The following is a 17,557-nucleotide window of genomic DNA, read 5'->3' as shown; positions in this document are numbered from 1 at the left end:
AGATTTGGCAAGTACGAAGGACGTCCTATCCCCCAGCCTCACATCATATCACAACAGCCCCTTACGTAATACGCGATCCAACTTTATGCCTCTATTTCGGTAATTCTTTGTTTTTCTAAACATGGCATATTTTCATACGTTGTTCCTTTATGACTTGGTTGCAGATCGGGTGCTGCTCCTTTCTCTGACGGCTGGGATAGCCTATCACATTGTGGGGGGGAAGGTTAACCTCATTATTCCCCGGGTTATGTGTCAACTCACTATTCGGGAAAGATAGTGTACTAGGGTATGGCACAGCTTAACGTCATGATATTTCTATTTTTTACACAAGTTGCTGTTCATAAGCCATTTATGTTGCATACTCTGTGTTTTCTCGAAATCGTGCGATTATTACCCTCTCTATGTTTCAAATAGCAAGCAGTTGTTGTTCCACTGAGAATCCACATTGAAACCATGGGAGGAAGGGCAATTTGAAGGGAACCTCAAGAGTTGACAGTCTCCGTTGCTGCCCGGGAGATATTGGAAAGAGTAGGGTGGCTAACTTATCTCAGTCACTTGCAGGAGTCTAATGAAACAGTGGTGATTGAATTCCTGTAGAATCTGCAGGAGGATCACTCCATAGTAAGGGGGAAGCAGATAGCGGTCACCGATGATATGATCGTAGAAGTCTCGGAACTACCAGCCACCGGACCTGTATGGACACTAAAGAAGGAAAGATTACAGAAGATCATGGAAATCTTCCAAGACAAAGGCCAGAGCTTGACGATTAAAGGGAAGGGAGTTTTGCCAAAAACGCTAGGAGAGCCCTGGGCAGAATTAGCAAGAACCGTGCAAAGCTACATCACCTGTGAAGGGAGAAAAAGACGTGGTAAGACCACGACATCTTAAACTCTTAATTGTTCTAAAGCAGAAATGCTTTGTAAATCTGCCTGCACTTTTGAATTCATTACTTAACAATGTAAACTTTGAAACGGGAACTGATACTGTTACCCGTTTCGTAGAGATAGCTAAAAAGTGACCTGATTTTGAAAATGGGTGATGCAGAACGCACATGTTTTTTCTAGAGCATAGGTTTTGGCACTTTAGTTTTTTTTATGTACATCACATTTTAGAATGGTAGTGATTTTCATGCTGATTTTAAAAAGTGAGCATTCTGCATCACACTCCTTTTTTAAAAGCCCTGTTTTTTGGCTTTAAATTTTTTAATGTATAAAATGTAAATAATTATTTAGTAAATTTGATAATTTTTGAAGTGGTCATTTTCTTCACATTTTCTTGTTTTTTATTATAATTTAAAAAAAAAAAATTCGTGAGGTTTTTACTGTTTTGCATTTGTAAATTAGAAGGTCAATATTTAGACTTTTCGATATTCTACATATTTATACATCCTTAATTAATTTTTCAATCGACATGAAATAATTGTTTCTAAAAAACAATATTTTTTAACAATGGACATAAAAATAACCATTTTTAACATAAATATAACTAAAAAACTACACGTTTTGATAATTTTTTGTTAGAATTGACATGTCAAAATCACAATTTTTATACGATAATTTTAACTAAAAATGGTTAAAGAATAGCTTTTTCTATGAATTTCATGTCAAAAAAATAATAAAAATCACTTTTTTTTTTCAAAAAATAATGATTAACTTAAAAATCAATGCAAAAATCACATATTACCAATATTGAACGTATAACAACCCTAATTGAGTGTTTATTCTTCTCATAAAATGTCAAAGTCAAAACATTGCAAAGCTTGATTTACAAGCATAACTTAAATTTAATCAACAATGTCACGTAATCCAAACTCTTCGTCCTCTAGAGTTTCATCACTGTCCTCTTGCACAATATTTTCAGTTTGGTTTTGCTCATTTTCCTCTTCTAATGGGTCTTTGATGTCTGCAAAACTCCCAATGTATGTCTTTCCAAACATTCCATGTAATGGTGGTTGGGGTTCCTTTGCCTTTTTTGCCACACGTGATTCACTAAAGTCCCCTTTCTTCAACCCAATTTCTTGCATTGCATCTGGAAGAAATTGAAGAGCATTAATTCTTTGCTGAATGAAATTGCATTGTACTGGATCTTTTTCAATTGCAATGCAATTTCTTCCTTTTTGAAGGCAACATGCTAGTGTTGTACCTAATTTTCAAGCACAAAAGAAATAATGAACTAAATTAGTACAATGACATATTAATTAAAAAAATAACATATTCAAATTCAATTCCATATAATAAAACTTACCTGAGCCAGAAAATAAATCCAAAACCCAATCTCCTTCATTTGAACAAATGTCTATAAGATAGTTAATCAATAACTGTGGTTTTTGATAAATGTTAACTATCTCTCCTTTTGCTTCTTTGTCTTCATATGTTAGTTTTCTCACAACAGCATCATAACTCAGTATTTGGCTATGACTCTTTCTGTCTACCCGATTAAAAATCATAGACATATGGCTATCATCTTTTGCCCAACTATCAATATGAATGAACTCACAATCATTTATAAATTGTTGATCTTCATTGTGAAGAAGATTTGACTTTTCCCTGTAACATGAAATAGTAGAAGTTAAATTAACTTGTACATGAATAAATTTTTCAACATTAATCAAATATACATTTTAAACGTCTTACCATGTAAGCTGCATCCTTGAATTTGTTTTCCCCTTGAAGCTTGACAATATCATTGCCAATTGTGTGTCTGAATGAAATGTCACAAATCTCCATAATGGTGATGACGTGACTTCTACAAATCCCGCAACCACTTTACTAAAAGCTTGATAAGTATAAGGGTCACTATCATAGTCAATGTTTGGAATATTGAAACCATGGGGAATATCTGCAATGACTAGGGCATAATCCCTTTTAGGTATGAGTTTAGCAATGTCTTCACAGTCGCCTTGTATTACTTGATATTGAATAGTGTCTAGCCCATTCCAAATGAAATTATTAAGAGTTGGATCAAGTTGAATATCCTTAATACGTTGCTTCCTCAGTCTTTCGATCTTTATCTTTTCGATAAAGGTTTTGAAACTATCTGGCACTCCATTATCATCCTTCCTCATCTTTTATAAAATAAACAAATATATGTGTAAGTTATAAATTTAAAATAGTACACAGGCGAATAAAAATGAATGTATAAATCAAGATACCTTTTTAAATGCAAGATAAAAATATTTTAATGTTGATGTAGAACTTGGATCTGGATAGTTGCGTACGACATCATCCCAACTATCTTCATTCAACAATCTAACCATTTGTTCTTGAATTTTCATGTAAACTTTGTGACTGCATAGATAAAGTAACAAAAAGTTAATATAATGATATGTATAACAAGCATGTTTTATTTAAACTATAATTATAATCTAGAAATAAATAAAAATATTTCAAGAAACTTACTTTTGAAATTCTTCAGACATTTCCTCCAATGATGATTCCCCTGACCTCACATGAGATAATATTGTTTTGACAATTTTCTCATCTTTCACTCCTTGCATCGCCCTCCAAGGTGTGATAGTCATATCGTCTGGAAGATGCTTCATTTCAGGAGCTAATTTACTGTTGCCTCATATGAATGGCTTAGACTTTTTGACCTTCTAGTTTTTAATGGCAATGTCTTCCCACATGCCAAAAATCTCATCAATCAACCTCCAAACATCTCCAGTTCTAAATGCCAATTGGAAAATGTTATCAACACCTCTGAATAAATCACTATGTTTGTTGCCCTTTCCACCTTTCGAATTGGTTTTCTCTTCAATTTGATATCCTATTTCCATACAACATTCCTTTCGGAACTCTGCAGTAACTTTTGTCCTATCCCCACCACATTTTTCTTCAAATTCACTATGAGTAAATCTAACCCTTTGGATGAAAGTCATAGACATCCTATATTCATTATCTGAATTATGATCCCATGCCACTAACTTTGCTTCTGTATCAGATAAACCAGCGTAAATGATACATTTCATTGTTTCAAAACGTGGGTTATTAGGATATTCCTCCATCAATTGTCTTTGAGCTTCAACAGAATGGTTCCCCCCAAGCACATAATAGTTGTATTCAAAACATTTTGACTTATCAAATGCTTCTTTGTTGGGAACTTGAAGTGGATCAACAAGAAGAACATAACTAACCACATGAGCATATGGATTGTACCTCATCAATGTCTTCAAGTTGTGAACATGCAGATGATGTGGCTTTCTAACTTGATATTGACATTGTCCTTCACTTGTTTTATAGGTTTGCCTGACATTAAGCTGAAATGTGCGACCACCATCAATTAAGTTTCTCTTTGTCAAATTCTCTCGAATGACATTTTGTTTTGTTTTGATAATGCCATCTTCTAAATCAGCTCCTGGTGTAATGATTTCTCTGCTTTCTTTTGAAGTTTCACTAGGTTCTTGACTGCTGGTAATGACTGCTTCGAAATCATCAACTCTACTTTTCTTGGTCATAACATTCCCACCAGAGTTATTCTTGGGCATTTTTACTTTTGGATTTTTATGGCTCTTCTCAGTTCCAATGTCATCTTCAGTAATGACAACATATGTTTCATCGTCAATTTCAACTTCATCATTCTCAAAAGTAACTTGTTTACCCTTGCTAGATTTATCCACCAGAGACCTTTTTTTCTGATTCTTTAGATGTAGTTTTGTAGCATTATCAATTACTTCATTTTGCCTTTTTTCCATATTTTCTTCTGACACTGAGTAAAAACTGCTGACAACTTTCATGATATCATTCTCAATGAAATGAATGCCTCCCAACTTAATTGAACAGCTTTCAACGAAATTCTGCCAAACAAAATATCATATGTCAATAAAAAACAAAGTTAAAAAAAATAGTGAGACACTTTAAAAAACACAAAATACAAATATAAATAATAATACTTACGATGTTTTCTGTCATCTCATCTACGATTTGACTACACAACTTTGTAGATACCTCGCTCGTGTCATACAATGAATATGATAGTTGGTATTTAACCCTTTCATGTGACTTGGGAGCCTTTGTAAGTACGTAAACAACTTCAGTGTCCGGTACCGAACACATATCTACGACTCTTCCCATCACCTCAAAAATTCCATTATCATTCGGTATATCGATATATAGATATATATTCACATTTGCGCTTTCTCTTTCTTTCACATACCACATTCTTGATGGAAATTTCACCTCTTTCGAATTCTTCCAGTCTGAAATCATCTTCTTATCACTTGCGGCACTTGAAAGATTTGTAGCCATGAGCTCAGGTGGAGTTCGTTCACCAATGTTTCTTTTAGTAGCACCTTTATGAGTCTTTGGTCCAGAAAGATTCACTGAAATTCTCTTTGATGCCATTTTCCTGAAAAATAGAAACACATAAATCAGTAAATAATAAAAACATATTAACTTAAAGTAACAACGAAAACATATCATAAATTTTAATCAACAATCGCACCACCCGCCCGCCCCACCCCTCCGGGCGCCCTCACCCGGCCGTCCGCCCGACACCCTCACCCACCCGCCCGCCTCATCCGAACCCCCCTCCGCCCGGGCTCCCTACCTCTTCCCACACTCGCCCACCCCGCACCTCCTCACCCGCCCGCTCCAACCCTCCCGGCGCCCTCACCCCTTCGGGCGCCCTCGCTCGCCCGTCCACCCGGCGCCCTCACCCACCCACTCGCCCCAACCGAACCCCCCTCCGCCCGGGCTCCCTACCTCTCCCCCAACCCGCCCACCCCGCACCCCATCATGCACCCCTCACCCAGCCTCTCAACCCCTCCAGGCGCCCTCGCCCGCCCCCCCGCCCGACGCCCTCACCCACCCGCCTGCCTCACCCGAACCCCCCTCCGCCCGGGCTCCCTACCGCACCCCCTCACCTCGCACCCCTTAACCCGCACACCCCGCACCCCCTCACCCGCCCGCTCCAACCCGCCCACCCCACCCCTTCAGGCGCTCTCGCCCGCCCGCACGCCCCACACCTCCGGGCGCCTTCACCCGGCCCCCGGCCCGGCGCCCTCGCCGACCCCCCCAACCGGCGCCCTCACCCACCCGGCCGCTTCACCCAAATCGCCCTCCGCCCAGGCGCCCTCGCCCGGCAGGCAGGGCGACCCTGCCTACCGGGCGAGGGCGTCCTGCCTGCCAGGCGAGGGCGCGGGCGGCCCGAGTGGCGCCCCCCCTCGTGCAGGCGCCACCCGGGCCGCCCGCGCCCTCGCCCAGCAGGCAAGGTCGCCCTGCCTGCCGGGCGAGGGCGCGGGCGGCCCGGGTGGCGCCTGCACGAGGGGGGGCGCCCTCGTGCAGGCGCCACCCGGGCTGCCCGCGCCCTCGCCCGGCAGGCAGGGTGACCCTGCCTGCTGGGCGAGGGCGCGGGCGGCCTGGGTTGCGCCTGCACGAGGGCGCCCCCCCTCGTGCAGGGACCACCCGGGCCGCCCGCGCCCGCGCCCAGCAGGCAGGGTCGCCCTGCCTGTCGGGCGAGGGCGCGGGCGGCCCGGGTGGCGCCTGCAGGAGGGCGGCCCCCCTCGTGCAGGAGCCACCCGGGCCGCCCACGCCCTCGCCCGGCAGGCAGGGCGATTCTAGGGTGGGGCGGGCGGGCGGGCGGGCGGACGGGTGAGGGCGCCCGCCCTCCTGCAGGCGCCACCCGGGCCGCCCGCGCCCTCGCCCGGCAGGCAGGGCGATTCCCGGAATCACCCTGCTGCCAGGCGAGGGTGCGGGCGGCCCGTGTGGCGCCTGCACGAGGGCGGGTGAGGCGGGCAGGCGGAGGGCGAGTGAGGCGGGCGGGCGGAGGGCGGGTGAGGGCGTGGGCGGAGGGTGGGTGAGGCGGGCGGGCAGACGGCGAGTGATACCGAGGGCGGAGGGTTGGTGAGGCACGCGGGCGGAGGGCGGGCGGGTGGGCAGGTGAGGGCGCCCGGGGGTGGGTCGCGCGGGCGGGCGGGTGGGTGAGGGCGCCCGCGGGTGGGAGTGGTAGGCGGGCGGGTGGGGCGGGTGGGTGAGGGCGCCCGCGGGCGGGCGGGTGGGTGAGGGCGCCCGTGGGTGGGTGGGGCGAACGGGCGGGCGGGTCGTGGCGGTCGCGGGCAGGTGGGGCGGACCGGTCGGGGCGGGCGGGGGCGGGTTGGGCGGGCGGGTCAGGGTGCCCGCGGGAGGGTCAGGGCGCCCGTGCCGTGCGGGCGGGCGGGTGAGGGCACCCGGGGGTGGGTGGGCCGTGCGGGTGAGGGCGCCCGGGGGTGGGTGGCCCCGCCGAAGGGGTGAGGTGCCCGGGTGAGGGCGCCGGGAGGGGTTGGGCAGGCGGGTGAGGGCGCCCGGGCCGGGCGAGCGGGTGAGCGAGGCGTGGGTGGTTCGACCGGAGGGGTGGGCAGGCGGGTTAGGGCGCCCGGGCCGAGCCGGGCAGGCGGGTGAGGGGGGACGGGGTGTGTGGGCCGGGCTGGTGAGGGGGCCCGGGCCGGGCAGGCGGGTGAGGGGGGACTGTCAGGGCGCCCGGAGGGGTCGGGCAGGCGGGTGAGGGGGGCCGCTGTTAAGGCGCCTGGAGGGGCCGGGCGGGCGGGCGGGTGGGCGGGCGAGGGGGGGTGTGGAGCACCCACTGGTGTTAAGAAAATGAGGTTGACCGGGCCCACCATGCTCACGATTTTTCATGAAACTAATTTAATATGAAAGTTTTCAAGAAAAAAATTTAACTTACCTTTTAATTGCGAGAATTCTCCGTTGATTATGTTGTTGATAGCGATTTAGCTGCTCCACAAATTCACGACCTCTTTCAACGATTTTCAGAAAGCCTGGATGTGATGTTAGTAATAGTGATAATGAAATTTTAATATGTAAGTGAAGTTACAAGGATGTTTCACTGTGCGGTTAATATGGGATAATTTGTTTTACAACATTATAAAGTGAATATTATTGATTTGTTTTACAACAGGTTGAATGTGGGATAATTTGTTTTAAAATATTTTAAAGTGAATATTGTAGTATTGGAAAGCGAATATTATATGGTTTAACTATTATAATAATTGTAGAAGTTGTAGTGTACAATTTTAATTATGATTTCATAAAAAAATTTAGTTTACATTTTCTAATAAATTGTAGAACAAAGTAATAAAGGTAAATAAATTTAACAGATTTTTTGGAGGGAAATATTTTCGCGAAACTTTTTGGAAGGAAATATTTTCGCGAAATTTTTTGGAGGGAAAATTTTTGGAGGGAAAATTTCATTCTTTAAGCTATATAATATCTTTAGGAGACTCTCCATTTGTATCATTCAACATCTTCTATTTGAAAGGGATGGATTGTTCTGATAGTGAAGTTTCGATTTATACACCATCAACTTCTGCATCGCGTAACAACTCTATTCATATTGATGAACATAGCGGGAATTCTTCCACTATGAATAGAAAGTCACTTCTTCCACTTAGTCCTGATTCTAAGGACTATGACAGTAGCACTGATGAAAGAGGGGATGGAGAATTTCAAATAAATAAAGAGTCACAGATTCCACTTAGTCCTACTTCTAAGAACTATGAAAGCCGCAGTGATGAAGAGCATGATGGTGAAGGTCAAAAGAACAGAGTGTCACGATGTCCACTTAGTCCTAATTCTGAGGACTATGAGAGCAGCAGTTTTGAAGAGCATGATGGTGAAGTTCAAAAGAATGGAGGGTCACGGTGTCCACTTAGTCCTAATTCTGAGGACTATGAGAGCAGCAGTTTTGACGAGCATGATGGTGAAGTTCAAAAGAATGGAGTGTCACGGTGTCCACTTAGTCCTAATTCCGAGGACTATGAGAGCAGCAGTTTTGAAGAGCATAATGGTGAAGTTCAAAAGAAGGGAGTGTCACGGTGTCCACTTAGTCCTAATTCTGAGGACTATGAGAGCAGCAGTTTTGAAAAGCATAATGGTGAAGTTCAAAAGAAGGGAGTGTCACGGTGTCCACTTAGTCCTAATTCTGAGGACTATGAGAGCAGCAGTTTTGAAGCGCATGATGGAAAATTTCAAAAGAATGGAGTGTCACGGTGTCCACTTAGTCCTAATTCTGAAGACTATGAGAGCAGCAGTGATGAAAAGCATGATGTTGATTTTCAAAAGTATGGAGTGTCAAAGTGTCCACTTAGTCCTAATTCTAAGGACTATGAGAGCAGTAGTGATGAAAAGCATGATGTTGATTTTCAAAAGTATGGAGTGTCAAAGTGTCCACTTAGTCCTAATTCTAAGGACTATGAGAGCAGCAGTGATGAAAAGCATGATGTTGATTTTCAAAAGTATGGAGTGTCAAAGTGTCCAGTTAGTCCAAATTCTAAGGACTATGAGAGCAGCAGTGATGAAGAGTGGGATGATGAAATTCAAAAGATTGGAGTACCACAGTGTCCACTTAGTCCTAATTCTGCGGACTATGAGAGCAATAGTTATGAAGAGTGTGATGATGAATTTCAAAATAATAGAGTGTCACTGTGTCCTCTTAGTCCTAATTCTGCGGACTATGAGAGCAACAGTGATGAAGGATAGGATGATGCACTTAGTCCTAATTCTAATGAGTATAAAGGTAGCAGTGACAAACGACGGGATGTAGCATCTTCAATAAGTAAGTCACATTTTCAACGTAGTCCTATTTCTATGGACTATGACAGTAGCACTGGGAATGCATATGAGGAAGAATATCCATTAAACATCGAGTCATATTTTCCATTCAGACCGAATTCTAAGGACTACGACAGTAGCACTGAAGAAGCAGAAGATGAAGAATATCCTCCAAGTCAATATTTGAAAAGCAAGGATGATCATAGTGTGGATAACGTTCCTCTTAATGATGATGAAAAGCCTTATACAAATGATGATGAAATGATGGAGATGTTGCCAAGAAACATTGTATCAAGGAGTAGGAGCAGACCTTTCCGTATCAATGCAAGTTGTTCTAGTTATACAAGGGGTAGAGCAGAATATCTGACGAGAAGAAGTTCTATTAGTGCTCTCATTTCAAGTGAATGTTGCCAAAAAGATTGCTTGAAACATATGGATTTCAAATTTGCATTAGAAAGCAGGAAGAGATATTTGTCAATGAATAAAGGCATGCAAAATTCATATTTAGTTGGGTGCATGCAATCTACATTGTCAGGTTATGATTATCATATTGGGACTTTTTTTATCTGTAGAAAAGGTTTCAAAATGTTTCATTCGATTGGGAATTTTCGTCTCTCGAGAATTCAAGAAAATTTGGAAAAGGATCCCACATTTTATTCAGAAGTACGTCATAAAAGACAGTTTGGTCCATTATCAAATACTGCAATGTCATGGATGAAAGATTTCTTTTCAAAGCATGGAGAGTGTATGCCAAATGGAGAGACAATACATATTCCAGATAATTTTTCAAGACGAGAAATCTACAACTTATACAAAGAATATGCAGAAGGTGTTGAGGGACATGGCCAGTTTATTACATATCAATATTTTGTGAAGGTATGGAAGAAAGAATTCAACAATGTCCGTATTCCTAAGAAGACAAGGATGGGGATTTGTAGTACATGTGCTTCTCTTAAATCAAAAAGGGACAAAAGTGAAGGCTCAGAAAGAGGTAAGCGTTTATAACTTTAACTTTTAAAATTGTATACTCATCAACTATGAAAACATATTTCTTAATGAATCTCTTTTATGTTGTGTAGATTTAATTGTCAAACAACTTCAGGAGCATCGCGAACAACAAAAAAACGAAAGGAAGAAGTTGTACAAGCATCGAAAAAAGTGCTATGATAATCCGAATAAATATTTGGGTTTGATAATTGATGGTATGGACGAGAAGAAAACACTTTTACCACATTTTGTTCGCACACCCAAAAATTTACAGGAGGAAAACTTTGTTCAATTTCACTTGGTCGGTTGTATGGTCTTCAATGGGAAAATGTTGCCAAGGGTGTACTTCACAGCTCCAAATATTCATAATGATGCAAATCTGACCATAACTATAATTCATGATGTGATTTCTCATTGGTCTGGTAATCTTCCTGAATTTTTGTATCTACAATTGGACAACACTTGCCGTGAAAACAAAAATCAGGTTGTTTTTGGATATCTAAACATGCTTGTTGAATTGGGAATTTTTTAGAAGGTAAAGGTTGGTTTCCTTCTTGTTGGGCACACTCATGACCATATTGATCAGATGTTCAACCGTTTTTCAGTCACATTGAGGAGGAAGGAAGTTGGTAGCTTGCCATCACTAATTGAATGTATTAAGAACTCATACATGCCAGAGCCTACTTTTGATGTGTTGGAAGAAACTATTGACATGCGAACGTTTATTCTGGGATCATATGGTGAGGGGAGATGCATTGAACAACTTAATGACATTAGCTTCCAACATCAATTTCGTATCAAAAAAATTGACGGGAAAACACTAATATGGGGCAAGAAGTATTCAACTACTACAGAATGGGCACTGTCATCAGGATTGCAATTTTTGAAGTTCATTCCAGATCATCCAATATTTGCATCAAAAATATTGTTATTACAATCAGTTGGTGAAGTTCAGAATGCACGTAGACAGAACAGGGCTATAAATTATTTTGATTGCCTGGAAGAAATTAAAAAATGTATTAGATATACATATGAGTACTTTGACATTGCTGATTCAGTTTGGTGGGAGTCATTTTTCAATAATCAAAGTGATATCATTTCGACAACAATAAATGAAGATATACCTTTGAAAAATCCATTTATTTGGCCACATAATGTGTCGAATGAACATGAGGAAGTAAACATTGTTGAACAACAACAATCTCAAGGTATTATTAATTCTTCACAGGCAGAGGAAAGAGAGATGTATATTGGTTCCAGAAGATCTCGTGCACAACGTGAAGCCATGGAAGACCTTTATAGGGGTTCAGTATAGGATATTAAGGAGGGTTGCATGATTGCAGTGCTAGCAGATGGAGATCCCAATGGCTATCCATTTTGGGTTGCTAAAGTTATAAAGGTCTTTACAGAAAATGAGGATGTTACAAGTGTTGAAGTACATTGGTATGCCACAAATACACACCCATTCAATGGTGTGTATAAGCCAGAGATGGTAGTTGACAAAAAAAATGGCGGAAAAAGAAAAAGAAAGGGTACAAATGTAAATCGCCGCCGCACAGACATATTAAAATTGGAGGATGTAGACATACTTGTTTATGACTTCAATTTAACAAAGAGAGGAACTCTTCGCTTCAAGACGATAGAGATTCTGAAAAGGTTGTTACCAGAAGGAACAGTGTTAACATGGGAGTCACCTGAAACCAGTCATAGATCTAGAAGAATTTTGAAACCTGAAATGTTGGGCATGCATGTGGACTCAGATGGGGCACTAGTTGATGAAAGAGAAGAATACAGAACATCTTCGTCAGCATCCAGTCACTCATCTGAAGATGTGAATTCTGATGGTGTGCCAGAAAACATGAGTGATTTTGAATAGTTGTTTAAGACAGTTTATATAACTGATGTATGCATCGTATCTTCAAATAAAATTAATGTTTTCCATATGGTGTTAAATGAGAAGTTATGAGGCATTTTTATGTTGTTGGATTATATGTCTTAGTTATGATAAATTTTATTGTTTAAAATATCTACAATGCAATATTAAATTATAGATATAAAATATGTTTTGTTCAATATACAAATAATGACTTTTGAATGCATTTAGTGATGTAATTTGTTCATAATGTCATGGTTTTTTTTATTTTATAGTTGAAAAAATTTCAATTTTTTTGTATCTATCATGTTATGGCTGAAAACATGTTAAATTTATACTTAGGAAAGAAAAATGATATTCTGCCAAAAACATTAGTGTGTTTTTTCCCGCATAAACAACTTTGTTTGACACATAGAAATTTGGTTTTATTATCATTTTTTTTAAATACTGAAAATTGACCCTAAAAAAAAAATCATTGTTCCAGTGTCATCAGTTTCATTTTGAAGCTATATTTTGCACGCAAATTTCATAGTAAATTCTGTAGTCATTGCCAATTTTAAAACATGTTCAAAATTGACGCCTAAAAAATAAAAACATCGTTCCAGTATACACACTTTTCGTTTTGAGCACTGTTTTTGATGTTTTTTTGGGGTTTTTTGGTCAGAGTTCCCGTTTTGAGTTTATAGTTCCGGTTTCAAAGTTTACATTGTTGCTTCATGATGTTGCACGAAGCCTAAAAAAGGCACAGCATGTAGAGTCAGTTGTCAGCCACCACGGGTTAATTCGATTAATAGTTAGTCATAGCCTCACCCAGCAGCAAAGTAGCTGGGAAGAGCTAATTGCAATAATTGAGGGGAGGGCGACAACACCATCCCCAAAATGTAAACATACCACAAGCACACCTGAACGTCCAGAAAAAAATAGAGAATTAGTAAAACAAAAACATGTTGCTAGCACATCTGAACGACCAGAAACACGCCAGGAATCGGCAAAGCGTAAGCATGACACCGGTACACCCGAACAACCAGAGAAACGCAGAAAATCAGTCCGGTTATCTCGGATACGAGGAAGGATGGAAAAGCTCCAGGAAAGCACCAGCCAGCCAGTGGAAATTGAGGACGAGCAATCCTCACGGCCATAAGTAGAAGAAGAGCAATCTAAAGGAGAAAAGAATGGAGAGACCGAGGAGGCTGAGCAATCTGAAGAGGAAAATGAGGAAGAAGCTGAGCATTCTGAAATAGAAGCTGAGCATTATGAGGCAAAAGCTGAACAATCCAAGCAGGAGGAGGAAATGGGATAGCAGGAAGGTAGCCCACCACAGGACCCAGTGGGAGAAGATGAATTGGCCGCAATCTTGGCCAATATGGGTGAGTATGGCCAACCTTCCACTCCATCAGACCTCCACGGCAAACCCCAGGAAGAAGATGCATCTTAAAAACCACATGCAGAAGAGGCAGAAGAAGGAAACTTGCCTGTTCATGATGAAGAGGAGATAAGAGACACTGAACGGGAACAATCTGTTCCCAAGGCACCAGAGGAAATTTCGGAGGAAGTAGGAGTAGAAAAAGAAGTTTCCCAAGAAGTGATGGAACCAGTTAGGGTTCCTACCCCAGAACAGAACAGTGTAGAAGCACCCCAGGAGAAAGATCCAAGGACTAGTCACGAACCAAAACGCAGCAGACAGCCTGTTGTTCCTTCTAATAAAACGCTGGAAATTAGGGAATTACGAAAGGAACAGCAGAGATTATTGAGCATAATAGCCCAGCTCCACCAGCAGATCAGGATCCTGAAAGCAAGGCAGAGGGTAAGGAAGACCGCAGGGAAGAAAAAAGTGACCACTGCAGTAAAATTCCGCAAGATAAAAAGGCGGAGGACCAAAAATCGCCCTGCTGTTCAAAACCCTGCTGAAGATCCAACTGCTGTTCCATATGATGCTAAGGAACAGACTATTGTTCCATTTGAAAAGGAACAACAGCAAGCTGATATTCGTGTTAAAAAAGAAACAGACAACAAGAAAATTCAGATGGAGGCACCACCCTTAGGGGTGATAAGGGTTCTGAACTCGAAACAACGGAATAAGAAACTTCAGGTAAAACTCCCGGCCTCCACTACTACATGGAGAAGAGATCCAAAGACAGTGACCTTGCGCAAGGGATTGAAATAGGCTCAGCAGGAAGCAGAAAGGCTTAGAGAGCAAACGGTCCCTCGTGAGAAGTATGAAGAACTACAACAACAACTAAGGAATGTCAATCAATCCGAAAGCCAGGCCTTTGAAGGGTGGTGAAAGGAACAAGAGAAAGCTGCAAAGGTAACTCGTAGGCTAGATACTATTATCAAGCAGATGGATACCTTCGGTTCTTTATACAATGACGTTTTAGCATGTAGGGCCCCTGCCAAAAACTATGCTCTGTTTTTACTGGAACGGTACTTACAATTAAAAATAAAAGCTGTTAAAGTAGGTGCCCCTATACAAATTAACACTGTCAATGACTTTATAGACTGTTGTAAACATTATGGAGTGAAGATCCAGAGGTTGCTGTGTGAATTCTATTTGCATAACCTCGTGCTAGATCAGGAGACTGAACTAAACCTTGGCCATTTTGTTGGAGACATCCAATTGCAAGCATTCATCTCATTTGGGGTTAATGAGATTAAATGGCTCAAAGCCTATAATACTTTCCAGAGGTAGGAAAATGGCCTAGACTTGTGGGTAAGGGCTGAGCCTAGGGACTGAGTATAGTTGTGGAAAGCACATAGAAATCTCATGAGAACTCCGAGTGTCATTGAAACGTTAGGACCCATGCATGAGGCACTCATTCGAAAAAGTTTAGAATATTTTCTTTCTATCAAAGACCTCGCCATTGATGCAGCCAAATTTCGGTACCGAATCTCTAATCCAAACATCCAGCTCAGGGAGCCATTTAAGTATGAGAATTTTCAATTAGCTTCCGACCGTTTGAACCTATATGGCGAAAGCATTTTGAGGGTAGGGCCATCCTGGTTAGGACATAGATTTCGTAGTCCAATTATCTGGCACCCTACACCCAAATATCAAGCCCTATATGAGATGCCTGAGGGTCAAACAGGCTAGTTCTTTGACTACCTAGTCACTCACCATGGCTATAGGCCTCCGCATGAGATTCTTTCTCCAGCCTATTCTCTCACTGCTTTGCATTTCAACTACAATGTTTTCATGAGGGCATGAAACAGGGTAAGCAGGGGGGTGTGTGGAGTACTAAAAAGGTATGTTTTTGATGATCATTTCAATGGATTTTCAGTGGAACTTGTGAACCTTTTTACATCATGAACGGGGAAAACAATAAAGAATTATAACAAAACATGTGGGATTAGTATGCAAGACTTAACTGCTGATAGTTGTCATTCTCCTATGCAGGAAGGGGTGAAAACGAGGAGCTGCCGTTCCAAAGAAAAAGACAAGAACAGGGTAACTGCTGTCCCTTTGACGAAGGACCGAGTGCAAACGAGGCTAAGCAGGTTGAAGCAAACTGGTTCGGAAAAGGAGGAGAAGACACCAACTCGGCGGGGGAGAAAAGAAGTGATTAAGAATTAAAGTTTGGTGAATCCCTCAGGATCTTTGATCCTGAGCGATCGCTGCTTTATTTATCTTATTACTTAGACATCTCCGGAGTCACCCTTATATAGAAGGGGCGGCACTGTTAACTTTGGGGGATTATGCTTTTATGTAACTTTCTGTTAAAGATCGAACTTTGATCATCGAGTCTCGTTGAAACTGGTTCATTGTACTTTTGTTTTATGCATTAATATAAACTTGGTGATTATCTTATCTCTGCGTGTGGATTAACTTAAAGCAGTGTACCCTTGGAGGCTAAGGGCTCGGCCCTGGAGGACACTTGCTTCTGTATCACTACGATTTGATTTCTGCGTGGTTTGCTTATCATCGTTATTTGGTAATCTGATATGCTTTATAAATTGCTATCATATGCTCTGTTAAGATTTGTTCATTAAGGTTTTCACAGACAAAATTATTGTATTGACTCTGCATTATATTACTAATCCTTTCAGAGTTGATTGAATATTATTATTCTTGACCAAACATTGTTACTAGTTTGCTTCAAAGCTCTTATGCTGTATATTCTTGTTATGAAATTTATTTGAAAGTTGTTTACGATTCAGGAGTAATGTTGTTCCATTTTGAAACGTAGTTGTATTCCTATTAATGAAGATTGATGCTAGATCAGATTATTCTCCAAGCGTGTTGTGTGTGTGTATGATTTCCAAACACTGTTCCATAACTTATTAGTAATTAGTGTTGTTCCATTAGTGTGTGCTGCTTGATTTTCCTGGAGAATGAAAGATTGTTGTTTGATTACAATGAGTGCATTTGAGTTAGTAGAATAAAGCTTGATTACTGCTCGCGAGACTTAGTTGTTCGATTGCTGTTCCATTTTAGAATTGCTGTTCCATTTCAGAATTGCTATTCCATTTTAGCATTGCTATTCCATTCCAGATTTGCTGTTCGATTTCTTATTTGCCGTTCCATTTTTCTACCTGCCATTTCATTTACTAGCATTTGTTGTTTAGCGTGAGAGACGATCTGTGGCTGTAGTGAGCCTTGGCATTTACTGTCTAGCTCCCAGACCCGTGGTCCATGCTCTAATTTCCTTTCCATCAGTTTCCAAAGGGATGGGCTATCGCTGCCGAACCCTTGACTAATAAGTTGCCTAGCTTTAGAGTGTGTGATTTATTCATTTGAAGTAACTTAGTTATAGACAAGCATCGATTTACTCTTGTATTTTTGTTGAACGTTGTACTACTAGCATTACTCTGACAAGTGATAGCCTCACACTGAGTCACTCTTTGAAATAAAAAAACGCTCCCGGATTGACATATTAATGTGAGGTAATTAGAGGTGAAAGAGACCCTTTTTATAGCTCTACAGATGCTACATTTTCCTCATGCCATTTTAAAGCTGCTTCTACAAAGGCTTCCCAATCCATACCTTTCTCTACTAGCTAGTTAAGGAAAATGGTTTTCATGAGGCTATGATGGAACAAGCTTGGGGAGTGCTCTTTGTCCTTTAATTGTATCTTTCAGACAATTTTGAAATGCTCCTGAACAAGTAATTACACATGTTGAGTGGCTTTTGAGATGTGAAGTGCATCAAGAGGCGAAATAT

The sequence above is a fragment of the Pinus tabuliformis genome, chromosome 8 (assembly GCF_031772625.1).
Source record: "Pinus tabuliformis cultivar Carrire ecotype Pingquan chromosome 8, CPIR1, whole genome shotgun sequence".
Classification (NCBI taxonomy): Eukaryota; Viridiplantae; Streptophyta; class Pinopsida; order Pinales; family Pinaceae; genus Pinus; species Pinus tabuliformis.
The sequence above is the reverse complement of the archived record's forward strand: the minus strand, read 5'-3'. Positions refer to the sequence as shown.